Source organism: Trachypithecus francoisi, unplaced genomic scaffold (genome assembly GCF_009764315.1).
Source record: "Trachypithecus francoisi isolate TF-2019V2 unplaced genomic scaffold, Tfra_2.0 Lachesis_group5, whole genome shotgun sequence".
Taxonomy (NCBI): domain Eukaryota; kingdom Metazoa; phylum Chordata; class Mammalia; order Primates; family Cercopithecidae; genus Trachypithecus; species Trachypithecus francoisi.
In genome coordinates, this window is record NW_022681470.1 from 128,779,286 (window position 1) to 128,807,238 (window position 27,953).

At 40.1% G+C, this 27,953-nt stretch overlaps 1 protein-coding gene and 1 pseudogene across 6 annotated transcripts in view; one reads left to right on the forward strand and one right to left on the reverse strand.

The window, feature by feature from the left end:
* EVI5 (ecotropic viral integration site 5) overlaps positions 1-27,953 on the forward strand; it is a 271,308-nt gene that overhangs the window by 13,043 nt on the left and 230,312 nt on the right. The gene's annotated exons all lie outside the window — the stretch shown is intronic.
* Positions 17,802-26,141, reverse strand: LOC117074171 (annotated as a pseudogene).

Below are 27,953 nucleotides of genomic sequence, written 5' to 3' on the forward strand. Positions count from 1 at the left end.
TCTTGTTGCTCAGGCTGGAGTGCAATGGCACAATCTGGTGATCTTGGGTCACTGCAGCCTCCGCTTCCCGGGTTCAAGACATTCTCCTGTCTCAGCCTCCTGAGTAGCTGAGATTACAGGCATGTGTCACCATGCCTGGCTAATTTTGTATTTTTAGTAGAGATGGGGTTTCTCCATGTTGGTCAGGCTGGTCTTGAACTCCTGACCTCAGGTGATCTGCCCGCCTTGGGCTCCCAAAGTGCTGGGATTACAGGTGTCAGCCACCATGCCTGGCCCTTTTTTTTTTTTTTTAAGATGGTGTTTTGCTCTTGTCGCCCAGGCTGGAGTGCAATGGCGTGATCTCAGCTCAGTACAACCTCCACTTCCCAGGTTCAAGTGATTTTCCTGCCTCAGCCTCCCATGTAGCTGGGATTACAGGCGTGCACCACCACTCCTGGCTAATTTTGTATTTTTAGTAGAGACAGGGTTTCACCGTGTTGGGCAGGCTGGTCCTGAACTCCTCCTGTCCTCAGGTGATCCACCCGCCCCACCCTCCAAAAGGGCTGGGATTACAGGCATGAGCCACTGCACCCGGCCGCTATGAAGTTTTGACTGTGAGTCTTTTTGTAGACATACACTTTCATTTATCTTGGATAAATAAATAGTGGTGGAATTACTGAGTCATAGGGAAGATGTATGTTTAACTTTAGAAGACAATGCTGAACAATTTTCCCCAAGAAATTACACCATTTTACATTCCAACCTGCCATCTAGTTGAGTGATAAATCAGAATTGAGTTTTAGAAGGATTATTTTGGGACAGTGGGCAGGCTGGTGCAGTGGATCATGCCTGTAATCCCAGCACTTTGGGAGGCCGAGGAGGGTGGATCACGAGGTCAGGAGTTTGAGACCAGCCTGATCAACATGGTGAAACCCCGTTTCTACTAAAAATACAAAAAATAGCTGGGTGTGGTGGTGCATGCCTGTAATCCCAGCTACTCAGGAGGCTGAGGCAGGAGAATCGCTTGAACCTGGGAGGCGGAGGTTGCAGTGAGCCAAGATCGCACCATTGCACTCCAGCCTGGGCGACAGAGTGAGACTCCGTCTCAAAAAAAAAAAAAAAGAATATTCTAGTACAGTGGGGTATAAGATTTGGAATAGGGAAAACACACAGTAAAGTACTACACTTGAAAATTGATGTGTTCCAGCCGGGCGTGGTGGCACACGCCTATAATCCCAGCTACTTGGGAGACTGAGGCAGGAGAATTGCTTGAACCTGGGAGACGGAGAGTATGGTGAGCTGAGATTGCACCACTGCACTCCAGCCTGGGCGACAGAGGGAGACTCCGTCTCAAAAAAAAAGGAAAAAAGAAAATTGATGTATTCCTTATCCAAGGAATTGGTAGGGAGGTAGATAAGCTAATGGATTCTAGTGCTATAAGGACATGAACTCCTTAGACTTGATATATGGGGTGAGGATAAGGTAGGGATCAGGTGACCCCTATATATCTGTGATAGGTTGCTGGATGTTGGAACACTGTGGAGGAAAAGATTTAAAGGGAAGGAGTAATGAATTGCATTTTGTTTGTAAGTAGTAATTGGGGGTAAAAGGAAGTATGAAATATCTCTGGGAGTGTGTGTAGGAAGGATAGAATGGAATTGGAATGTTGGGGACCATTAACATTTAAGAAATGAACTGAAGAAGAGTCTGCGTAAGAACAAAAGGAGTAGCCACTATAAAAGGAAACCAAGGAAAGTGATTTAACAGAAGTTAAAAAGAATAAAACTTTGAAGAGGGAGGGAGGGACTGGAATGTTGTTAGTGTGAGTAAAAATACAGACTTCTGGCCGGGCGCTGTGGCTCACTCCTGTAATCTCAGTACTTTGGGAGGCCGAGGTGGGTGGATCACCTGAGGTCAGGAGTTCAAGACTAACCTGGGCAACATGGTGAAACCCTGTCATTACTAAAAATACAATTACAAATTACAAAAATACAAATACACATTAGCCGGGCGTGGTGTCAGGTGCCTGTAATCCCAGCTGCTTGGGAGGCTAAGGCAGGAAAATCAATTGAACCCGGGAGGTGGAGGTTGCAATGAACTGGGATCGGGCCATTGCATTCCAGTCTGGGTGACAGATTGAAACCGTGTCTCAAAAAACAAACAAAAAAACCCAGACTTCTGGAGGTTTCTTTTTATATCTGTTAAAACTTATAATATCATGTTACTTGTCCCAGTAGTTACACTTTATGAAATAAATCCTAGAGAAACGTACACATGTGGAAAAATGTGTTTAACATATATTAATAATAGTAAAAAATGGGAAGCACCCCAAGTATCCATCAATAGAGGATTAGTTAAATAAAGTATAGTACATTTGTGTGATGGAATGCTATACAGCTTATGGAATATGGTATATATACTGTGTTACTTTCCGGTGCTGCTGTAACAAATTAGTACAAACTTAGTGACTTAAAACAAAACAAATTTAGTCTCTCACAGTTCCGAAGGTCAGAGTTCAAAATGTTTCACTGGGTTAAAGTCAAGATGGTAGCAGGGCTGGTTTCTTCTGGAGGCTTGAGGGGAGAATCTTCTCCATCTTCTGGAGCTGTGTTCCTTGTATTCCTTGCATTGCATTCCTTGGCCGCATCCTCCATCTTCAAACCCAGCAGTATAGCATTTTCAAATTTTTTCTGTTTGAGCCTTCACATTGTTTTCTCTCTCATAAGGACTTTTGTGATTATATCAGGCACAACCCAGATAATGTAAGATAACCTCCCATCTCAAGATCTTTTTTTTTTTTTTGAGACGGAGTCTCACTGTGTCATGCAGGCTGGAGTGCAGTGGCGCCACCTCAGCTCACTGCAGGCTCCGCCTCCCGGGTTCACGCTGTTCTCCTGCCTCCGCCTCTCGAGTAGCTGGGACTACAGGTGCCCACCACCACGCCTGGCTAATTTTATATATTTTTGGTGGAGACAAGGTTTTGCTATGTTAGCCAGGATGGTCTCGATCTCCTGACCTCGTGATCTGCCTGCCTCAGCCCCCTAAAGTGCTGGGATTACAGGCGTGAGCCACTGTGCCTGGCCTATCTCAATATCTTTAACTTAATCACAGCTGCAAAGCACCTTCTGCCATATAAGATAACATAGTCACAGGTTCCAGGTATTAGGATATGGAGCTCTTTGCCTGGTTCAGGTAGGGTGGTGGGGGTACGTGGGGAGGGGAGGAATTAATCTTCATGCCGCAAATACAGACAAGGACAGAAGATCAAAGTACGTTAAGTAAAATAAATTGTCAAGGAATTATGTAAAATTTTCTAATTTTGTAAAATCTAAAAAATTACCTATATACCTATATGTCATATGTATTATTAGAAAAGAAATCTTGATGAATGCATTACCATGTTGTTAACTGTGACTGTCTTTGAGAGAGAGATTACAGAGTACTTGGACTTCCATTTTTTTCTGTGATATTTGGATTCTTAACATGTATTTTGTAATCAGAAAAATCAGAATAAAAGGAGAGAATGGTACTGGGGCACATGTTGCAGAGAGATCAAGTAAGATAAGGACTGTCAAGTGTTTAGTTGATTTAGCAACAAAGAGGTTCTCAGTAAGTAACCTTGGTTAAGTGTGGTTTCAGAAAAATGGTAGAATAGAAGCCAGTTTGCAATGAAAAAGTGGGAGGTGAGAAAGGAAAGAGTGAAAAGGTAAACATTTTTTGTAGTTGCTTAGCTATGGGGAAGGGAGGATACAGTGAGACACAGCGTACTTTGGGGGATGTAAGATCCAGCGAGATTTTGTTTTTGTTTTGTTTTTCTGAGACAGGGTCTTGCCCTGTCGCCCAAGCTGGAGTGCGGTGGTACATTCATGGCTCACTGCAGCCTTGATCTGCTGGGCTTAAGCAGTCCTCTCACCTCAGCCTCCCGAGTAGCTGGGACTACAGGCATGTGCTGCCATATCTGGCTACTTTTTGTATTTTTTGCAGAGATGGGATTTCATCTTGTTGCCCAGACTGGTCTTAAACTCCTGGGATCAAGCAATCCACCTGTCTTGGCCTCCCAAAGTCCTGGGATTACAGGTGTCAATCAGAAACCACACCCAGCCAAGATTTTTAAATATGGCGGAGGAGCATGTTTAAAAATTGAGAGCAGAAACTGGGAAGAAGGGAGCAATCACCTGAGCTCTAGGAGAGTCCAAAGAGCATAAGCTCTGACGGAAGTCTTGTGACTTTAGACAGAACACTTACTTGCCTGTGGCAGGTGAGAACTAGAGAGGTGTGAATATGTGTCAGAGTTAAGTGTGTAACACTTTAGATTCCTTTAATATCAGATTTTAAAAAATCTCTTGCAGTCCTAAATGCTTTTTTGGCATTTTCTGAAAGTCAGTTATTGTGTAGCTATGTATCTTTAGTCTTGCTAATGTACTCTCATTGTATTGACTTGTCCCAGAAATGTGTAATTGTTTCTGTAGCCTAGTATATGGAGCTCAGGGAATTAAGACCTTAGTTTTCTATTATAGTATAACATTTTGAGAATTTTTTTACCTGTTATATTTGAAACTAACCATTGCATAAAAGACAGTCTTATGTGAGTTCTTTTTTTTTGAGATAGGATCTCGCTCTGTTGCCCTGGTTGGAGTGCAGTGGTGTGATCTTGGCTTATTGCAACCTCCGCCTCCCAGGTTCCAGTGATTCTCTTTCCTCAGCTTCCCAAGTAGCTGGGATTACAGGCGTGCACCACCATGCCCAGCTAATTTTTGTATTTTTAGTGGAGACAGGGTTTCGCCACATTGGCCAGGCTGATCTTGAACTCCTGGCCTCAAGTGATCCACCTGCCTTGGCCTCCCAAAGTGCTGGGATTACAGGTGTGAGCCACCGTGCTCTGCCAAAAAAATCTGCTTTTTTGAGTCTGTATAAATTTTCTCTGAAATGTTACAACAGGAAAGTGTTGGAATTATTATATAATTCAAGGAAACCAAGGTTCAAAGAGCTTAAATAGTATCTCATTGTGGTTTTGATTTGCATTTCTCTGATGGCCAGTGATGATGAGCATTTTCTCATGTGTCTGTTGGCTGTATGAATGTCTTCTTTTGAGAAATGTCTGTTCATATCCTTTGCCCACTTTTTGATGGGGTTGTTTTTTTCTTGTAAATTTGTTTGAGTTCTTTGTAGGTTCTGGATATTAGCCCTTTGTCTGATGAGTAGATTGCAAAAATGTTCTCCCATTCTATAGGTTGCCTGTTCACTCTGATGGTAGTTTCTTTTGCTGTGCAGAAGCTCTTTAGTTTAATTAGATCCCATTTGTCAATTTTGGCTTTTGGTGCCGTTGCTTTTGGTGTTTTAGACGTGAAGTCCTTGCCCAAGCCTATGTCCTGAAGGGTATTGCCTAGGTTTTCTTCTAGGGTTTTTATGGTATTAGGTCTAACATTTAAGTCTCTAATCCATCTTGAATTAATTTTCATATAAGGAGTAAGGAAAGGATCCAGTTTCAGCTTTCTGCTTATGGCTAGCTCACACCAGTTAGAATGGCAATCATTAAAAAGTCAGGAAACAACAGGTGCTGGAGAGGATATGGAGAAATAGGAACACTTTTACACTGTTGGTGGGATTGTAAACTAGTTCAACCATTATGGAAAACAGTATGGCGATTCCTCAAGGATCTAGAACTAGAAATACCATGTGACCCAGCCATCCCATTACTGGGTATATACCCAAAGGATTATAAATCATGCTGCTATAAAGACACATGCACACGTATGTTTATTGTGGCACTTTTCACAATAGCAAAGACTTGGAATCAACCCAAATGTCCATCAGTGACAGACTGGATTAAGAAAATGTGGCACATATACACCATGGAATACTACGCAGCCATAAAAAAGGATGAGTTTGTGTCCTTTGTAGGGACATGGATGTGGCTGGAAACCATCATTCTCAGCAAACTATCACAAGAACAGAAAACCAAACACCGCATGTTCTCACTCATAGGTGGGAACTGAACAATGAGATCACTTGGACTCGGGAATGGGAACATCACACACCAGGGCCTATCACGGGGAGGGGGGGAGGGGGGAGGGATTGCATTGGGAGTTATATCTGATGTAATTGATGAGTTGATGGGTGCTGACGAGTTGATGGGTGCAGCACACCAACGTGGCACAAGTATGCATATGTAACAAACCTGCACGTTATGCACATGTACCCTAGAACTTAAAGTATAATAAAAAAAGAGAGCTTAAATAACTTGTTAAAGCCACGCATCTTGTTAATAGAACATAGTACTTTACTAGCTGAGATGCAGAAGACCTTTAAAAAATTATTTTATTGATATTTAGTATATTTGTGTCAGGATTCCCTGATTTTTCACATGTATCTTTTATCCAGTTTTCATTAAGATAGAACATTTTTTCCACCTCATAATTTCATTGCTCTTTTCTTTTACCGACACAGTAGTTCCCCCTTATCCTCAGGAGATACATTCCAAAACTGCTAGTGATACCTGAAACTGTGGATAGGACCAAGCTCTATGCGTAGTATGTGTTTACCTGTTCCTACCTACCTATGATAGAGTTTTATTTATAAATTAGGCACAGTAACAAAGACAACAATTAATTATTACTAGTCAAATATTATTGAGTGAAATAAGGATTACTTGAACACAAGCACTGTCATACAGCAACAACAGTGGATCTGATAACCGAGATGCCTACTAAGTAACTAACAGGCGGATAGCATATACAGTATGGATACACTGGACAAAGTGATGATTCATGTTCCAGGTGGAACAGGACAGATGGCATGTAATTTCGAATTGATGAATTGAATTTTTTTTTTTTTTTTGAGATGGAGTCTTGCTGGGTCGCCTAGGCTGGAGTACAGTGGTGTGATATCAGCTCACTGCAACCTCCGCCTCCCAGGTTCCAGTGATTCTCCTGTTTCAGCCTCCCGAGTAGCTGGGATTACAGGTGCATGCCACCACGCCCAGCTAATTTTTGTATTTTCAGTAGGGGCAGGGTTTCACCATTTTGGCAGGCTGTTCTCGAACTCCTGACCTCAAGTGACCCGCCTGCCTTGGCCTCCCAAAGTGCTGGGATTATAAGCTTGAATCACCGCACCCGGCCGAGAATTAATGAATTGTTTATTTCTGGAATTTTCCAAGTAATATTTCTGGACCAGGTTGATGGCAGGTAGCTGAAACTGTGGAGAGTGAAACCTCAGATAAGGAGGAACTACTGTAATTAAAGTAATTACCTGAGTAATTAAAGTAATTAAAATGTGTAGCATTAAAATAGAGTTTTTAGGCCTTTGCTATGATCTAGGCACTATTTACCCATTTGGAGGATTATATTGAGATTCTTGTTGACATTTTAGGATTTTTCAAAACAGTGGTAATTCATTCTTATTTCACATCGGGCAGGGAATGATAATGCTGTTGAGCATACTTAACACAGTGCTCGATATATTGTGTCTACTGAAATTTAAAATTCATATAATATATGCTGTATTTTAAGAGTTACTTGTTCTGAATTTGTATTTTTAAGCACTAGCATGAAACATAAGGAAACAGGTATTTTAATACCTTTGCTGCTGTCAAGAAAAAATTGTGTGTGGATATCCTTTTTTTTAAAAAACAAAATGAAACAAAACAATTTTGTTGTGGCATTGGAAGGTTGAGGTTAGGGAATAGGCTTAGCTCCTCACTTGTGAGCTTGAACAGCTTAGGTATAACAATTTTAGGTGCAGCTTAAATAATCAAATTTCAGTTTTCCAGTGTTCTTATTCAATATATTTTATTTATTTATTATTATTATTATTATTTTTTTGCAGGGTCTTAATCTGTCATCCAGCCTGGAGTGGAGTGGCATGATCATAGCTCACTGTAAACTTGAACTCTTGGGCTCAAGTAATCCCAAGTGTCAGACTCCTGACACTTGGACAGACTCCTGTGTGAGACTCCTGAGTAGCCAGACTAGAGGCACATGCCACCATGCCTGGCTAGTTTTTAACAGATTTTTTTGTGGATATGAGATCTCACTGTGTTACCCAGGCTGGTCTCGAACTTGTGGTCTGAAGCGACCCTCCTGCCTTGGCCTCCCAAAGTGTTAGGATTACAGGCATGAGCCACTGTGCCCCGCCCTTTCCCGGAGTTTTAATACAAAAGGATTTGTGGGGAAATCAGTAATTTAGTAATACAGCAAAATGGTTCATGTAATAATAATTCCTTCTCTATGAAGGAAGGCAACTTTAGGTTTGGTAGGGAATCCAGCAAAATTCTGTGTTGAAAATAATTTGATTGTAAAAAGAATTGATGCCTGGGAAAAAAAGTGGCATGGTGTAGTAGAACATGGATTTTGTTTCATGTCTTTGTTGTTTATAAACTTTCTGGGTCTTTTTTTTTTTAATCAGAAAAATATGTGTCTTGATATTTACTGTGTAAAGTTGGTCATGAGGAGTGGAAATAATAGCATGTAGTGCCTAGAACAGTACTTGCTATATGTTTTGGTGGTCAGTATAAATAGCAGCTATATTAATTTTGTGATTATAATATTAAAGGAAAGCGAAATGCATAAAGCAGCCAGCCACAGCGGCTCACACCTGTAATCCTAGCACTTTGAGAGGCTGAGGCGGGAGGATCACTTGAGCCCAGGAGTTCAAAACCAGCCTGGGCAACATGGTGAGACCCCATCTCTATTTAAAAAAAAAAAGAAAGAAAGGAAAAAAATGCAGAAACCTCAAATGAAATTGAAGATATATCTAAGGAATATCTGGTAGCAAAACTGATTTCAGTTTTGTTGAATTACCAAATGGTTAAATATATTACTGAAATTGCCTATATGACAGTTTTCTTGTGGTAATATGGATTATATTGTCCACCTTATAAAACTGATGTATGTACTTAAAAATATTAATTATTCTGTTCATTGGATGATTTAGGTTGGCCTAGTAGCAGAAGAGGTCCTGGGTTTGTATAATTCTTTTATAGATTGTGTTTACCAAAGCATATAACATTAAATAAGACATAATTTTTTAGCATGTAGGAAACTTACTTCAGATTCACAGACCATGGTAATTTTTGTTATTTGTAACAAATAAATTGTAATTTGTTATTTATAGTTTTAAAATCATTATTTCTTCATAAGATATAAGTATAACCTAGCAATGAATATACTGGACATATTAACTTGAAAAATCTTTTAATACTAGGTAGTAGATTAAATGGCTGGTTAAAGAATTTCATTAAGTATTTTTGAGTGAAGTTGCACTTGTATAATTCAAAAGGTTTCAGATACCAAATAAATGCTAATTCTTCAAGGTAATTGCATGCTCTATCTCGTATAGTTTTGGATATCTTGAAATAAGTTTGGTAATCAGTATCACTAGCTACTAACTCTGGTTTTATTGAATCTAAGAGTATGGCTGGTATTTTTCCTTACATGTAAGGACCAGGAAGAGGAAATTTAAAAATGTGTTCTGTCTCAGAGTAGAAACGGAATTATGGAAAGACTTCTTGCCACACCTGTGGTCTACTATCATTTTAAATATTCCTAGATTAACAAACATTGAAAATGCTAAAACTGAGTAATACTTCATTTATTCATGTGAAATGCCTTGATCAGATAACACAAAAATATCAGCAATACTCAGATGTTTTGAACTGTTGCAAAAATGAGTGTAGGTATATGTGGTAACTTTGTATGTAGCTCAAGATATTTCTGAGCTGTTTAGCTGGTTTAGGGGTTTTATTTAGCCGGAGAGCAGTGCATGTGGTACTGTTTAGTAAAGTTCTCTAACAGTGAATATAAATATAAATTTGCAACTAAAACACAAACTCATACTACTGGAGCATTAAATATAAAAAATTAACCACAAACCTGACATTTTATATTTAGATTTTTTTTTTAAACTTAAGTCCTGTAACCAACTTAGATTAGTTTAGTGTTTCTCTTACCCTTTGAAAACTTCCATTTGCCTCTGATATAGGCGTATAATTATGATGTGGTAGCCATTTGATGCTTTTTCTCTATTGATTTTCTCTCATTTTCTCGTCTTCCTTTCTTTTTCTTTAGAAACTGTTGCTTATAGTTTATGAAGTTAAGAGGTTTCCTTTCATTTAAATTCTATTTATTTATTTTTTAAGAGACTCCCTCTGTCACCCAGGCTGGAGTGGAGTGTCACAATCATAGCTCACTACAGCCTCAAACTCCTGGTCTCAAGTGATTCTCACTCCTGGGCCTCCCAAAGTGCTGGGATTACAGGTGTGAGCCACCATGCCCAGCCCCAAATGTTAATTAAATTAATTAATTAATTTATTATTTATTTAGTTTTTGAGACGGAGTCTTGCTCTGTTGCCCAGGCTGGAGTGCAGTGGCCGGATCTCAGCTCACTGCAAGCTCCGCCTCCCGGGTTTACACCATTCTCCTGCCTCAGCCTCCCGAGTTGCTGGGACTACAGGCGCCCGCCACCACGCCCGGCTAGGTTTTTGTATTTTTTTAGTAGAGACGGGGTTTCACTGTGTTAGCCAGGATGGTCTCGATCTCCTGACCTCGTGATCCGCCCGTCTCGGCCTCCCAAAGTGCTGGGATTACAGGCTTGAGCCACCGCGCCCAGCCTAATTAATTTATTTTTAAAGACAGAGTCTTGTTCTTTCACCTAGGCCAGAGTGTAGTGGCATGATCATAGCTCATTGCAGCATCAAACTCCAGGGTGCCAGTGATCCGCCTGCATTAGCCTCCCAAGTAGCTGGAACTACAGGCACACACCACCATGCCCGGCTAATTTGGCGTCTGAAAGCACTAGGATTACAGGTGTGAGCCACCGTGCCTGCCTCAAAATGTTAATTTTAAAGTCAGGAAAATTTAAAATGTTTCTGTTTGGGTTTATAGGGTTTATATTTAATACAAAAATTATAAAAATTTTTGTTGATATTCTTGAGACCTTTAAACATTTTTATTTTATATATATATATATTTATTTATTTATTTGAGACAAACTCTCACTCTGCTGCCCAGGCCAAGTGCAGTGGTGTGATCATGGCTCACTACAATCTTGACCTCCCAGGCTCAAGCAGTCCTCCCACTTCAGCTTCTTGAGTAGCTGGGACCACAGGCATGTGCCACTACACCTGGCTAATTTTTAATGTGTTTGTAGAGACAAGGTCTTCCTATGTTGCCCAGGCTGGTCTCGAACTCCTGTACTCAAGGGATTGATTCTCCTGCCTTGACCTCTCAAGGTGCTGGGATTACAGGTGTGAGCCACCATGCACAGCCCCTTTTTTTTTGTTTTTACAGATTTAGGGGTACAAGTGCAGTTTTCGTTACATGGTTGTATTGTGTAGTGGTGAGGTCTGGACTTTTAGTGTAGCCATCACCCGGATGGTGTATATTGTACCCAGTAACTTCTCCTTCCTTACCTGCCTCCCACCCTCCCACTCTCAGACCTTTTAAAAAATACTAGTATTACTACATTGATGTAGCAGAAAATGATTAAGTATAGTCTATAATAGGCTGTTTTCAGATAAGTTAGGAATTTTCATGTTGACAACTTCATTTTCAAATATAATTTCTGCTTTAATATTTTAGTTAATAGAATTTCTTAAATAGGTAATAGATTAGTTTTAGGCAGGCAGTAAAATCCTCAGGGTCATGACATATTCTGATATGCTGTGTTTTGACTTTTATGTTCTACAGTTAGTTTTAGCTTACCTTCTTAGCAGTGATTTATAGTTGTCAGAACATTTAGGGCTGAATGTTTAGTATCTTGGCTCTATCATTTGTTAATTAGCTAAGGGATCTTGAGTAAATTGTTTAACCTCTATAAGCTTCAGTAAAATCTATCTCAGGGTTATGGTGAGGATTAAATAAGATAATGAATCTAAAGTCTTGTCACAGTCCCTGGCATGTAATAAAGCATATAGTAAATGATGGTGGTGGCAGCAGCAGTAATGTATCATTGTGGACATGTTTTGTTTTCCTGAAAGTTAGCTGTAAGGCAGGAAGGATCAGAGAGAGATAGAAATATGCTTACAGATAATCTTAACTTGGAGAAACATGCCATATAGACATCTAAGAGAAGATAATTGTCTGTCGTGTTACTATTATTTCCTCTTTTTTGCCTTTCTCTGTAATTCCTACTCTTCTGTTTTTTTATTTCTTCTGAAGCCAGTGCTTTGTGTATCTTTGCAGCTTCCATCTCTCTTTGATAGTTGTTAGCTTAAATAAGTGAAAGACATAACTTGAAATTCTTCTTTTTGGATATGTTTTAAAACTTATATTCCATTTTAATATCAAGTATTTTGATAATAATAATATGTAAGACATTGCATGGGTGTTTATTCCCATTTACAGAATTGGAACAACAATTCTTATAACCTATTAAAAGATTGAAGGTAGATATTACATTTGTACTAGTCTTAAATCCTACTGTAATAAGATATTTGTACCAACCTTAAATCTTACTGGAACTAAGCCATGTGTTGTAGCACACATCTGTAGTCCAAGCTACTTGGGAGACTGAGGTGGGAGCATTACTAGAGCCCAGGAGTTTGAGACCAACCTGGGCAATGTAGCGAGACACCATCTCTTAAAAAAATCTTCCTGGAACTGGTGTAAATATTATTTTTAACTTTCCACATACTAATTCAGTTGTATATCAGGTTTTTTGTGGGCTCAGAGTTTCTAACTCCTTGAAAACTCCTTGAGGTGGGAGACATAACAATGTATACAGATACAAATTAATGACCTTTTATATTTGCATTGATACAGCATTTTGATATTTGAGCAAACATTTTAGGATGTGCTTCTCAATTTGATATATTGCTATTTATTTTGGAAGCAAATAAGAAAAGAACTCTGGATACATTTGGTGTTACATATACTTAGACAAATACCCACTAAAAAAAGTCGTGCTATAAGTCTGCACATTCTGGTTTGTAGTTTTGTTTAAGCAAAGTTGCAGTTTAAATAATGATCCCTGAGACATAATTACATGTCATTCACCTACCTGCCAATTTCCCCGAGTTTATGGTTTCTATAAAACTTACTATGAAACATGAGGTACTTGTAATAGTCAATTTGAGAATAAAAATATGAATAATTTAAAAAATATGATATACGTGGTAGAGCTTATGTCATATTTTTGAAATGAATAGAGCTTATCTATTTATTAATTCTTTTTTTTTTTTTTTGAGACGGAGTCTTGCTTTGTCAGCCAGGCTGGAGTGCAGTGGTGCGATCTCAGCTCACTGCAACCTCTGCCTCCCGGGTTCATGCCATTCTCCTGCCTCAGCCTCCCGAGTAGCTGGGACTACAGGTGCCCGCGACCACGCCCAGCTAATTTTTTGTATGTTTTTAGTAGAGACGGGGTTTCACCGTCTTAGCCAGGATGGTTTCAATCTCTTGACTTCGTAATCCGCCCGCCTCATCCTCCCAAAGTGCTGGGATTACAGGTGTGAGCCACTACACCCGGCCTATTCATTAATTCTTTATTCCACCCTTTTTTTTTTGAGATGGAGTCTCACTCTGTCGCCCAGGCTGGAGTGCTGTGGCGTGATCTTGGGTCATTGCAACCTCCACCTCCTGGTTTCAAGCAATTCTCCTGCCTCAGTGTCTCAAGAAGCTGGGATTACAGGTGTGTGCCACCACACCCAGCTAATTTTTTTTTTTTTTTTTTTGAGGCGGTGTCTCGCTCTGTCGCCCGGACTGGAGTGCAGTGGCTGGATCTCAGCTCACTGCAAGCTCCGCCTCCCGGGTTCACGCCATTCTCCTGCCTCAGCCTCCCGAGCAGCTGGGACTACAGGCGCCCGCCACCTCGCCCAGCTAGTTTTTTGTATTTTTAGTAGAGACAGGGTTTCACCGTGTTAGCCAGGATGGTCTCGATCTCCTGACCTCGTGATCCGCCCGTCTCGGCCTCCCAAAGTGCTGGGATTACAGGCTTGAGCCACCGCGCCGGCCACCCAGCTAATTTTTTTATATTTTTAGTAGAGACAGGGTTTCACCATGTTGGCCAGGCTGGTCTCAAATTCCTTACCTCAAGTGATCCTCCCACCTCAGCCCCCCAAGGTGCTGGGATTACAGGTATAAGCCACTGTGCCCAGCTTGTTTCAGCCAGCTTTTGTTGTTTAGTGTATACTAGCTGCTGTGCTCGTCATTATGGAGGGAAGACTAGTACCCTCTCTTATTCAGAACAAGAAAAAAGAAAAAAAGATGCTTTTAGGCTCCAAGTCAGCTCCCTTCTCAGCTGTGCTGCTAACCTGCAATCCTGACTTCAGTAATGATCTCCTGATATCTTCAGCATTGTGTTGCTCTCTCCCTTTTATTTCCTTACTTTATATCTTTTCAGATTAGAATATATTTTTCTTGTCATGGCAAAGGTCTCTACAAAAATTAATTTCCCCTCATTTATGCAAAATAATACATATTTAAGAAAATTTGGAAAAATAAGTATAAATAATATTAAAAATCACAAACTTAATGTCTTATATTGAATTTTATTGTGGTGATTGCTTTTGGCAGTTTCTGTTACTTGTGTTTTCTTTATAGTTTAGCCAGAGCAAACTATTAAAACTCAGTTTGATACTTGTATGCTCATGTTTATAGCAGCATTATTCCCAAGAGTCAAAAGGTGGAAATAACCCAAATGTCCCTCAGCATAGAGATGAATTAATAGACAGAATGTATGTGGGGGGTGTCTGTATATGTATGAATGTGAATATTGTTTAGCCACAAAAAGGAATGAGGTTCTGATACATGCTACAACATGGATGAACCTTGAAAACATTATGCTGAGTAAAATAAGCCAGACAGAAAAGGCTAGTTTTACATATAATCATACAAGTATGATCCCACCTGTATGATATATATAGAATAGGCAAATTCATAGAGTCAGAAAGTAAATTAGAGGTTACCCAGGGATGCAAGAAAGGGAAATGGATATAGTATTTCTGTTTGGGATGATGAAAAAGTTTTGGAAATAATGCTGATAGTTGCACAAGATTGTGAATGTTTTAAATGCCATGAACCATACATTTAAAAATAATGAGAATGACAAATTTTATATGTTTTACTATAAATATACTTTTAAAAAAAGTCTGTTTGAAATCCTTAAGGACTTGTAGCTAGTTCACAGTTTTACTTCTGAGTGAGGCTTAGGTGTCTCTCTGTATATTATTCATGCTCCATCATTTTTTCAAGAAAAAGCACTGATTATGTGAGTGGTGAGTTTGTGGACAATTAAATTTTCTTCTTGGTTTTTTTTCCCATAAATATGGATCACTTATAATGAAAACATTTACACATAAGAATTACTTTTTTTTTTTCTTTATGAGATGGGATCTCACTGTTGCTCAGGCTGGGGTACAGTGGCGTGATCTCGGCTCACTGTAACCTTTGCCCCCTGAGCTCAAGCAGTTCTCCCTCCTAAGTATCTGGGACCACAGATGCGTGCCACCACACCCGGCTAAGTTTTTGTATTTTTGGTAGAGATGGGGTTTCACTGTGTTGCCCAGGCTGGTCTCTAACACCTGAGTTCAGGCGATCTGCCTGTTTGGGCCTCCCAAAGTGTTGGAATTACAGGCGTGAGCCACCGCACCCAGCCAAGAATTACTTTAAAAACAAAACTACATTAGACAGTATTTATCTTCTTTAGGCTACTGTCTAGTGTCTTTTTTTTTTTTAGATCTTCTTTCACCTTTTTTTTTTGATGTGTGGATCTCATTCTTTCATTATAAGTTTTATATAACCACATTGGAGATAATTAGAAAAAAGAGAAAGGACTCCCTCTGACCCCAAATTTCGTATTCTGACATAACCTTTATTTTAATTTTGATGTATTTTCTTCATGTCTCTGCCTATATCTTTGATCTAATTTGAATATATATGTAATTTGAGTTCTGTTTTCACTTTTTGTTGCATTAACATTTTGCATATGGTCTGCCTGATTGTTGTCTTAACCAGATTTTTTATTTTATTTATTTGTTTGTTTGTTTGTTTATTTAGTGAGACAGGGTCTTGCCCTGTCACCCAGGCTGGAGTGCAGTGGCTGAATAATGAATGGCTCACTGCAGCCTCTGACCTCATAGATTCAATCAGTTGTCGTGCCTCAGGCTCCTGAGTAGCTGGGACCACAGGTGTGTGCCACTATGCCTGGCTAATTTTTGTATTTTTTGTAGAGATGGGGTTTTGCCATGTTGCCCAAGCTGGTCTTGAACTCCTGGGCTCAAGCAATCCATCTGCTTTGGCCTCCCAAAGTGCTGGGATTACAGGTATGAGCGACCACGCCTAGCCTTAACCAACTTTTTTTTTTTTTTTGAGATTGAGTCTTGCTTTGCCGCCCAGGCTGGAGTGCAGTGGCACAATATCTGCTCACTGCAAGCTCCGCCTCCTGGGTTTGCCATTCACCTGCCTCAGCCTCCTGAGTAGCTAGGACTACAGGCGCCTGCCACCATGCTGGGCTAATGTTTTGTGTATTGTTTTTCAGTAGAGGCGGGGTTTCACTGTGTTAGCCAGGATGGTCTCGATCTCCTGACTTTGTGATCTTCCCGCCTTGGCCTCCTAAAGTGCTGGGATTACAGGCATGAGCCATTGCGTGTGGCCAGCCTTAACCAACTTTTTAAAACAAAATTACAAAAGGCTTACATGATACTAAAAATTTTTAAATACAGAAGTCACTAAAGTAGGAAAGTTTTCTTTCTGTTTTTATTTCCCTTGCTACATTCTCACTATCTTGAGGTAGCTGTTAATAGATTGATAGCCTATCAAAAAATGGTATTATATTGTATGTATATCCTATTCTTTACCTATATTTGATTGGCTCCATCCAATTGGGAACCATGTTGCTTTTAATGGCTTCATCACATTCTGTTGTATGGTAGTGTCATAATTTATTTGCTTATTTTCTGATTGATGAACATTGTGGTTGTTACCAGTTTTTTCTTATTGTAAGTAACTCTTTATTTTTATTTATTTATTTATTTTTTTGAGACACAGTCTCGCTCGCTCTTTGACCCAGGCTGGATTATGCAGTGGCTCAGTCTCAGCTCACTGCAACTCTGCCTCCTGGGTTCAAGTGATTCTTGTGCCTCAGCCTGCTGAGTAGCTGGGATTACAGGCATGCACCACCATGCCCAGCTAATTTTTGTATTTTTAGTAGAGACGGGGTTTTGTCATGTTGGCCAAGCTCATCTGAAACTCCTGGCCTCAAATGATCCACCCACCTTGGCCTCCCGAAGTGCTGAATTACAAGTGTGAGCCACCATACCTGGCCTAATTTTTTTTTTTTTCTTTTTAAAAATAAGAGATCTACTCCAGCCTTAATTTTAGTACATAAATCCATATACCTATACTATTTATAATAGGAAGTTATGTAGAATAATCTAAATTTTTTTTTATTTTACAGATTGGTATAGCATAGGAATTCATGACTTTACTCAAAATTTCATCTGTAGAACAAAGATAAAACTCAAAACTGTAGAATAAAAAAAAAAAACCTCTTCAAAAATTAATCCTTTAACTTTACATCATAAAAGACTGTTTGGCAAGATAAACGTTTTTGACTTACAAGCCAACGTTAGGCCCAGAATCTCCCATAGGTCAAATCTCAAAATGGCAAATTGGAGTCTGTCCAAATTTTCTGTTGTATTGAATATTTTTGAACTATTTGGAGTATTAGCCAGGACTTGAGCATTTTTGTCATACAGGGATTTGTTGTAACTGAATTTGACACACACACCGTCATAGTGTTTGTTTAGTCCTCCCAGGTATTCATGGTGTATTGAAAGAGATATTCAGTCTTCGTGGTGCTGGTACCTGAAGAGTTCTGATGTCATTTGGATCTCTTTACTTTGGAATGGAAGTTTACAAAAAGCTTACCCAGAGCTTCAAGTCACAAGGCAATCTGGGTCAGTTATTAACCTTACACATAATCACCTTTCAAAGCATGGAGTAATACAAGGGTAATGCTCATTTGTGTGAAAGCTCTGGTTGTAAGAAACATTCAGACAGGGCTTAACTTCTGCTGCTGTTGCCAGTGAGGGACATCCCAATACCAGTCTGCATGTGCCCAAGGCCCTGAACACTAGTTTGGAAGCCAGGAGGACATGTCTGTAGCTTGTAAGATGAGGTGTGCGTGGTAGATACCATGTGCTGACAGTTTGGTTGATGTAGGATGGTGATACAGCGGTGAGGTCTATGTGACTGTTTGACATGCTGAGGTTGCTGAAAGTGAACTGGCTGCAAGGGCTGGGAGACTGTCTAGAACATACTTAGTTGTGCCAGTTGAGGTCCTGCTTGTCTTCTCTTTGCTTCTTTCATATCATTATTATGAGCAGTCAGTAGCTGTTCAGTACACTGCACTAAGAAATCCCAGGAGTAAGCAGTAAGATGATGTAGTGATGTAGTCCTGTAGGCCATGTTGGAGAAAGATGAAGTATAATCCTCAAAGAAGCCATACATGTAGCAGCTACTGAAGAAAGTGCATAATTTAGAAAGGGGTAATTTTGCAACAGTACTTCCAGGAAATCTGCACATTTGGCTATGTGGTGTTTAACCTTTTCCAGGCAAATCGTTGGCCAGCCATCATGAAGATCTGTTTTGTGTAATACTTCAGAGAGAGCAAATTCAGTGAAATGGGCAGCTGTTGGAAGGCAGAGGTCCATTCCACTGATAGGTTTCTAATAATAATAGTTACACATGTAGCAAATTTTGTTTTGTTATTACTACATTCATATTAGTCACACAGATGTTGAGCTGTTCCAGCTTAGGCACACTATCTTCTTTTTCTTCAAATTTACTTGCTAGAAGCAGATAGGAAACTGCAGCTAAAATCAGCTGCTAGATACAGATGTCATAGCAATCCATAAATAGTTCTAGTAAATAGCAAGATGCTGGGATAGAAAGGCAGAGTGTGACGTTATCACTCACAATGGCAGTCGTCAGCAAAATACTGGCTGAGACTCAGTTGAGGGGACTGGCCTCTTAGGAGGGCAACTTCAGCTCTTTGTAGCAAGTGCTTGGTGAATATTGGTGGCCAGCTCTCCTCGCCATCACTGCCTTTCCAGCTCCCTGGGATCCTGAAGTGCACGCAGCCAGACACGACAACTACAGTGCTGCCCTGCAGCCCTCACAGCCTCAGTCCTCTTGGCATCTGCCCTGCTGGTGCTGCAGACAGCCAGCTGCGAAGCACCAGTCTCAGCTCTGGCCGAGCTCCCCCCATTGTTAAAGGACTGGCAGGAGGCTCCCAATTCTGTGATTAATTTCAGTATGTAGATCCTTGCTTATTTGAGTATTTCATTGGGACAGATTTCTGAGTCAGCCCATGGGCATGTATCATGGATACTTCCAAATAGTCATTCTAAACAGCTGTATTAATGAATGTATTCAGCAATAATGTCTTTAAAAATACTAATTTCCTTTAGACAAAGCATCCGTTTTTTGTTTTTGGGTTTTTTGGTTTGTTTGTTTTGTTTTTATGACGGAGTCTTGCTCTGTCTCCCAGGCTGGAGTGCAGTGGTGTGATCTCGGCTCACTGCAGTATCTGCCTCCTGGGTTCAAGTGATTCTCCTGCTTCAGTCTCCTGAATAGCTGGGACTACAGGTGTGTGCCACCCACGTCCAGCTAATTTTTATATTTTTTAGTGGAGACGGGGTTTCAACATGTTGGCCAGGTTGGTCTCAAACTCCTGACCTCTAGTCATCCACCCACCTCAGCCTCTCAAAGTGCTAGGATTACAGATGTGAGCCACTACAGCTGGCCCAAAGCATCAGTTTTTTATAATGAATATTTCAGATGCAAAAAAAAAAAATTTAAAAAACCTATGTTCATATCACCCACCATAAGAAATAAACATTATAAATGTACTTGTAAATATAGTCCCCATCTTCTTTAAGGTATAACATTATACTTATATGTATGTTTATAAACAGTATATCATATAAACATGCCCTTTTACATTTTCAGTTTTGCTCAACTTTGTGTATTGAACATAATATGTCACATGAGGTCATTAGCCTCCAGGATGGCTGTCAATGGTCTCCACCTCCTTATATTTGTACTCTTATGTACTTTCTTCCCACATTGAATAGGGCTGACTTGTGTAACCAATTGAATATTGCAAAAACGTCAGAGTGACTTATTGTGCTAAGTCATGTAAGGATTTTCTGTCTTGCTTTCTTGTTCTGGGGGAAGCCAGTTGCCACATGGTGAGGATACTCAGCAGTCTTATACTCAGTCTTATACTCAGCTCCTTTTGCCAATAAACATATGAGGGAACCATCTTTGAAGCAGCTCTTCCAGCCCCAGTCAAGCTTTCAGATGACAGCAGCACTCGCCAAGATCTTGTCTGCAAGCTCATGAGAGACCATGAGCCAGAATTGCCCAGCTAAACTGTACTCCAGTTTCTGACATACAGAAACTGTGAGATAATAAATATTTAATGTATTAAGCTACTAGGTTTGGTAGCAATGGATGAGAGAAAGAGACTTGTAATTGTTTCCATGTTTGCCTCCCCATACTTCATTACGAGTGAGCAATTTGAAGACAGGACAAGAGCCCTATATCTTACTTGTTTTCCCACTCAATGCCTAGCCTTATACCTATGTTTAGTAAGTATTTGTTGAGTGAAATTGATAGTGTTCTTGTGGAGGTAAAAAATTTAGAAGGGATATTAAATCCCTAAAGCTGATGTTTGAATCATGAGTCATTGTTGGATAACATGTAAAAACCACATTGTTTCTTCTGATAGTAGTAAAAGTAAGCCTCTCAGCTACTAATGCTACCCTGGCTATGGGAGTATGGCATTGATTTTGAAGTTATGGCATGTGGCTTTTACTTCACTATTGTTCTCTGGGGCTTGGGTTAGGATACAGTCTTTTCTGTAGATGACTTTTTATTTCAGACTTCCTCCTAGGCATACTAACTGAAGCTAAATTTTTTTTTTTTTCTTTTTCAAAATATGGAAGAATGTCAAAGACCTAAAGTCCTGTCAGTTTAGGATTTGCTGGTATATGTAGCAAGAGACAGTACTTAACTATATCCTAGTGGATTATTTTTATTTATAGATTATGGAGAGACAGTGTTACTACAGAGTATTATACCTAATTATGTTCAGAAAATATATTCCAAAATTAGATTCCAAAATTAGGTATAATTTTGAGTCACACATTTGGTACTTTTTAGTTCTTGTAACCTGTGTTGTTTAATAGGGAGGCCCCTAGCTATATGTGATGAGTGAGCTCTTGAACTGTGACTAGTCTGAATTGAGATGTGGTGTACATGTAAAATTCATACTGAATTTCAGACTTAGTATTGAAAGAATGTAAAATATTACACTAATAATTTCTTCATATTCCTTATCTATTGAAATAATGTTTTGAGTATATTGGGTTAAAAAATCTAATTTCATTTGTTTTACTTGTTTTTACTTTTTAAAATATAGCTACTAGAAAATCTTAAATAACTGATATGGCTTGCATTTGTGGCTTTCCTTTTTATTTCTATTAGCGAGTGCTTTTCTATTGATTGATTGATTGGTTGATTGATTGAGATGAAGTCTCACTGTGTTGCCCAGGCTAGTCTTGAACCCCCGGCCCAAGTGATCCTCCTGCCTCGGCCTTCCAAGGTGCTGAGATCACAGGCATGAGCCATGTCGACTGGATGAGAGGGCTTTTTAACCCATCAACATGTTCAGTTTTTCAGGGCCTTTGTATATTTTCCTTCTTTTTTTTTTTTTTGCCTGGCTCTTTGTCTATCTGTCTTCTTCCTGCTCATTTCAGAGATCTTATCTTAAACGTTGCCTCCTCAGAAAGGCAGTCCTCCTCCACCCTATCAAATTAAGTTATTTAGTGTTTTGCCCTATGTCATGTATCCTCTGCATTTATTTGTTCATGATTTGACTTCTTACTTAGCTCTGTGAGGAAAAGGAGCATGTCTATTTTGTTTATGGTGATTCTTTTAGCACCCAATAAAGTGTTCTTTTAGATTAGATTCCAAGTAAATTCTTGTTAAATGAGTGATACTGGTATTACTAAGCAGTGGGTTCACTGCTCGATGCTCATAGAATCCAATACTATGGCACCGGCTTTTGAGAAAAGAAAAAGGGCTTTATTGTGAGCTGACTGGCAAGAAGACAGGAGTTTAAGAAAGAAAATATAGAGGAGGATGTCATAAAAGAAATTAGGAAAACAGGGCTGTGCAACACCGCGGTCCCTCGGCACGTGCAGGTTGACTCCCTGCTCCCCACAAAAAAGGAAGAGTTCCCAGAACTGAACAGCCTGTTGTGTTTAGCGCTCTGATGGGTCCTTTTCTAAATTAAAAGGATCCATTGGAGTGCTAAGCACAACAGGTGAAAAAAAGATCTGTATTAAGACATTTCATTAGGCTGGGTGCAGTGGCTCACGTCTGTAATCCCAGCACTTTGGGAGGCCGAGGCGGGCAGATCACTTCAGGCCAGGAGTTTGAGACCAGCCTGGCCAACATGGTGAAACCCCGTCTCTACTAAAAATACAAAAATTAGCCAGGCATGGTGGCACGTGCCTGTAATTCCAGGTACTCAGGAGGCTGAGGCAGGAGAATTGCTTGAACCCAGGAGGCGGAGGCTGCAGTGAGCTGAGATTGCGCCACTGTATTCCAGCCTGGACAACAGAGCAAGATTCCGTCTCAAAAAAAAAAAAAAAAGAAAAAAACATTTTATTGAATTTTCACAAATAAGGGGCTAAGGAGAAGATAGAGAAGTTCCCAGAGGTAAAGGAAAAATAGGTTAGTTAATAAAATTAGAGTAGTTTCAGGCACTTCAACAAGAATACTAGAAGCAAAAAGACAATAGAGGGCAATATCTTTAAAAGTATAAGGGAAAATTTTTATTTTTTTTTAAAACAGGGTCTCTCTCTGTCGCCCAGGCTTGAGTGCAGTGGCGTGATCTCGGCTCACTGCCACCTCTGCCTCCTGGGTTCAAGCAACTCTCCTGCCTCAGCCTCCCAAGTAGTTGAGATTATAGGCATGCACCACCACGCCCAACTAATTTTTTGTAGTTTTAGTAGAGATGGGATTTCACCATGTTGCCCAGGCTGGTTTTGAACTCCTGAGCTCAGATGATCCACCCACCTTGGCTTCCCAAAGTGCCGAGATTACAGATGTAAGCCACTGTGCCCAATTGGGAAAATTATTTGTAATCTAAGAGTTTACAGTGCAGTCACTTTCAAGTGTAACAGTAGAAAAAGCATTTTCACATAGGCAGTATCTCAAACTCACCTCTCATGCAACCCCTTTCAGGAAGGTAGTAGAGGAGGTACTCCACCAAAATAAAAGTGTTTTGAGCAAAGGGAAGACATAGGGTTTAGGAAACAAATGATCCAACTCAAGAGAGTTGAAAGGAATACCTGGGATCACAGTTGTGTACCACGTGTAGAGCAACTAGTCCAGAATGGAGCAAGTCAGATTACAGAAAGGACTTGTACAAAAATATAAAATTGATAGCACATGTGATATGCTTGAATATGTTGAGATTTATATAATTGGATGAATTGGGGTGAATTTATAAGTACAAATAAAGCTAAACAATTAAGACATTTATTAACTCCAGGGAAGGTAAAAAAGAAAGTAAAAGTAAAAGTAATCAGAGTATACCTCATAGAACAACTGTGACTAAAGTTACATAGTCATGTTAATGCATACACTGAATATTGGTGTAACCAAAAATATGTTTTAATTACATAGGGATGATGGAATGTATGAAGTGTTTGTATGTTGTGGTGGGCAAGGTTGATGATATGGATGATGGGGAAAGAACTAGTTGACCTTTTTCACAGGAAGAAGTCAACAGATAAAATATTACTTTTTTTTTTCTGGTCGCAGGCCTCATATAAGTGGTAAAAATTAAAAGTAAGGGGAAAAAGGCAATGGGGTAGACATTTATTATAGCCAAAGGAGGGTCAGGAATTCTACTTCTGGATCTGGGGGTGATAGAAATGTTCAAAAATTATTTGCAAAATTTTGTTCATATGTGCATGAATTTCTCAAAGGAGTTTGTGACCCCTAAAATGTCTAAAGAGCATAGTGTAGTGTGGTGATGGTAGTGTTTTTCAGCGTGTTCGTGAAAGTGTTAGTTTTAGTTTTGATTTTTGATTTATTTTTATGTTTTCATGTATTAAATTATTTCATTATCTTGTTATATGGAAGACGACTTAGTTTGGTAAACCAAATACCATTTTTATTTGGTTTTATATTAAAATAAATCTCTTAAGTATTGCTTTGTATGTGTGCTGCCTTCTGAGTTAATATCCTCAGCTGTTCTTCTTCATTTTCTGTTTATGCCTGTTTAATTCTCTACCCCTCTGTCTTCCCCACATCTCACCTCCTTTTTTTTCCTATTTCATTTATTTAATTTTTTATTTCTATAAGTTCCATTTGGATACTTCAAAAATTTGCACGGTCTTTGTATCCTATTCCTTGCTCATTTAAAGAATTCTTTTATTGCTTTAAGCATTTTAGAGTCAGTTATATATTCTGTATTTGATAATTCCAATAGTTGAAGTGCTTGTGGGTCTGATTCTATGCTCAGCTGTCATTTATTGAGTTTTGTCTCTTGTGTGAGTTATGTGTGTATATATATATATATATATATATTTTTTTTTTTTTGAGACGGAGTCTCGCTCTGTCGCCCAGGCTGGAGCGCAGTGGTGCTATCTCGGCTCACTGCAAGCTCCGCCTCCGGGTTCATGCCATTCTCCTGCCTCAGCCTCCCGAGTAGCTGGGACTACAGACGCCCGCCACCTCGCCTGGCTATTTTTTTTTATTTTATTTTTTGAGATGGAGTCTCGCTCTGTCGCCCAGGCTGGAGCGCAGTGGTGCTATCTCGGCTCACTGCAAGCTCCGCCTCCCGGGTTCATGCCATTCTCCTGCCTCAGCCTCCCGAGTAGCTGGGACTACAGACGCCCGCCACCTCGCCTGGCTATTTTTTTTTTTTTTTTTTTTTTTTGAGATGGAGTCTCGCTCTGTCGCCCAGGCTGGAGTGCAGTGGCCGGATCTCAGCTCACTGCAAGCTCCGCCTCCCGGGTTACGCCATTCTCCTACCTCAGCCTCCCGAGTAGCTGGGACTACAGGCGCCCGCCACCTCGCCCGGCTAGTTTTTGTATTTTTTAGTAGAGATGGGGTTTCACCGTGTTAGCCAGGATGGTCTCGATCTCCTGACCTCGTGATCCGCCCGTCTCGGCCTCCCAAAGTGCTGGGATTACAGGCTTGAGCCACCGCGCCCGGCCTTTTGTATTTTTTAGTAGAGACGGGGTTTCACCGTGTTAGCCAGGATGGTCTCGATCTCCTGAACTCGTGATCCGCCCGTCTCGGCCTCCAAAAGTGCTGGGATTACAGGCTTGAGCCACCGTGCCCGGCCGTGAGTTATATTTTTGAATGGTGAGCTTATTTTCATCTGTGTCAACTTTGGTGGCTTGATTGAGTATTTTAAGAGACTTAGAGAACAGTTATGTGAACATGACTTAGTATGGATATTTGGAAATCTGAGGCTGTGGGCCCACTTTTAGCGGGATGTAGATTATGTATGATAAGGTTGGATCTACCTTTTAGTGACTCTTCGAATGCTTGGCAAAGTACATTATTTTATAACACTTTCTGTGCTCTAAATGGGGAGGGAGTTTTTCCCTGTCTGAAGTTAGCATGATTTGGCTAATTAAGTGAATACTCATATTCAGTAGTTAGTACTTTCCTGCTTAACTAGGTATATATATTTATATATACTATATATATATGTAGAAATTACTCTTTATTCCACAGAGACATTTATTGAGCATCTGGTTTATGATAGACAAGATCTTTGATACTGGGGATATAGAGGTATTCAAGGCAGTCTCTCCTTTTGGAAAGTTAAATAGTAGATGAAACTGAACTTTGTATATGTTATTAAAGATGTGTTAGAGTATCCATATTAAAAGCTTCTGAATGCCCAGGCTTATTTGTTCATATTGTAGAATGGTTGCCTTTTGAGAAGTTAAATATTAGGAGCTTCAGCTGAAGGAGAAGGAGGTTAAGAAAGGTGAGCTCTACACCATGGCTGGTACAAAGCTTACTGCCAGCAGATGCACCAGTGATAAAACATCCAGGAAGCAACCGGCTACAGAAGCTGCTTGCAAGAGTGTGCCCTCTGCTGGAGGAGTGAAGAAGCCTCATCATTACAGTCCTGGTACTGTGGCACTCCATGAAGTTAGGTATTATCAGGTCCATTGAACTTCTAATTTACAAATTTCCCTTCCAGCGTCTGGTGTGAGAAATTGCTCAAGACTTCACAACAGACCTGTGCTTCCAGAATGCAGCTATTGGTGCTTTGCAGGAGGCAAGTGAGGCCTATCTGGTTGTCCTTTTTGAAGACACCACCCTGTGTGCTCTCCATGCCAAATGTGTAACAATTATGCCAAGACATTTCACTAGCATGCCTCATCTGGGCTGGGCGTAGTGGCTCACACCTGTAATCCCAGCACTCTGGGAGGCCCCGATGGGTGGATCACTTGAGCCCAGGAGCTTAAGACCAGCCTGGTCAACATGGCGAAACCCCGTCTCTACTAAAAATACAGAAATTAGCCGGGTGTGGTGGTGCACACCTATAGTCCCAGCTACTTGGGAGGCTGAGACAGGAGGGTCACTTGAGCCTGGGAGGTGGAGGTTGCTATGAGCTGAGATCATGCCATTGCACTCTAGCCTGGGTGACAGAGTGAGACCTTGTCAAAAAAAAAAAAAAAAAGTCACCATGGTGGAAAACATTTCAATAAAAAACAAAAATTCTCTTCTTCTTGTTCTTAGTAGTTCTGAACATTAGATTTTTTTTTTTTCTCATGAGGTCAAAAGGTTCCTAAGTATATGATTGTGAATGGAAAAAGTAGGATCAGAAATCAGGTATGGGCAGTTTTTCCGTTTTCCTTTGTGTGTGAATTTCTTTTTAGGGACAGTCTTGCTTTGCCGCTGAGGCTGGAGTGCAGTGGCACCATCATATCATACTGCAATCTCAATCTCTTGGGTTCAAGTGATTCTCCTACCTCAGCCTGTTGAGAAGCTGGGATGGACTATAGGTGCATGCCACTGTGCCTGGCCTTTGTGTGAATTTTTAATATAAATGTGGCGGTGTAAAGCATTAATCCGAGTCGATGTTAAATTTCAGCAGTTCAACTTTATGACAATTATAAATAAACCTGTTAAAATTTTCTAGATAATGCCAGCATTTGGATTTTTTTTTTTTTTTTTTTTTTGAGATGGAGTCTCGCTCTGTCACCCAGGCTGGAGTGCAGTGGCGTGATCTCGGCTCACTGTGACCTCTGCCTCCCAGGTTCAAGCTATTCTCCTGCCTCAGCCTCCTGAGTAGCTGGGACTACAGGGACGTGCCACCAGGCCTGCTAATTTTTGTATTTATAGTAGAAACGGGGTTTCGCCATGTTGGCCACGCTGGTCTTGAACTTCTGACCTTGGGTGATCCACCTATCTTGGCCTCCCAAAGTGTTGGGATTTCATTTGGGATTTCAGGCGTGAGCCACTGCACTTGGCCTGGATTTTTTTAAAACAAGCAAATTTCTTATTGACGGCAACTAAATGGTGTTTGTAGCATTTTTATCATTCAGTAGATTCCATCTATTCATGATACTTTTCTGAGTTGTCCTACATGCAAGTATAGTTTTTAATGTTGTCTGTCTTCTGTGCTGTTCCTATAAGTTTGCTGTTAAGATACATTAAACTATAAGATGTCTTGAAGTGGATGGAGAAGGAAATGGGGAACTTAATATTAGATCACTTCTGCTTTATTAAGTTGAAGCCACTTGGCAATGTGTAAAGAGCCACATGGTGAAGAAAGTTGGAAAAAGAAATGAAGATTGGAATATACTAGAGTCTTGATTAGGAAGGAATAGGGTCATCAAACATTGCTTGCATCATACTGTGCTTTTTGTTACTTTATGGACGAATTTGTATGATAATTTTTTTTTTTTTTTTATAGACCGT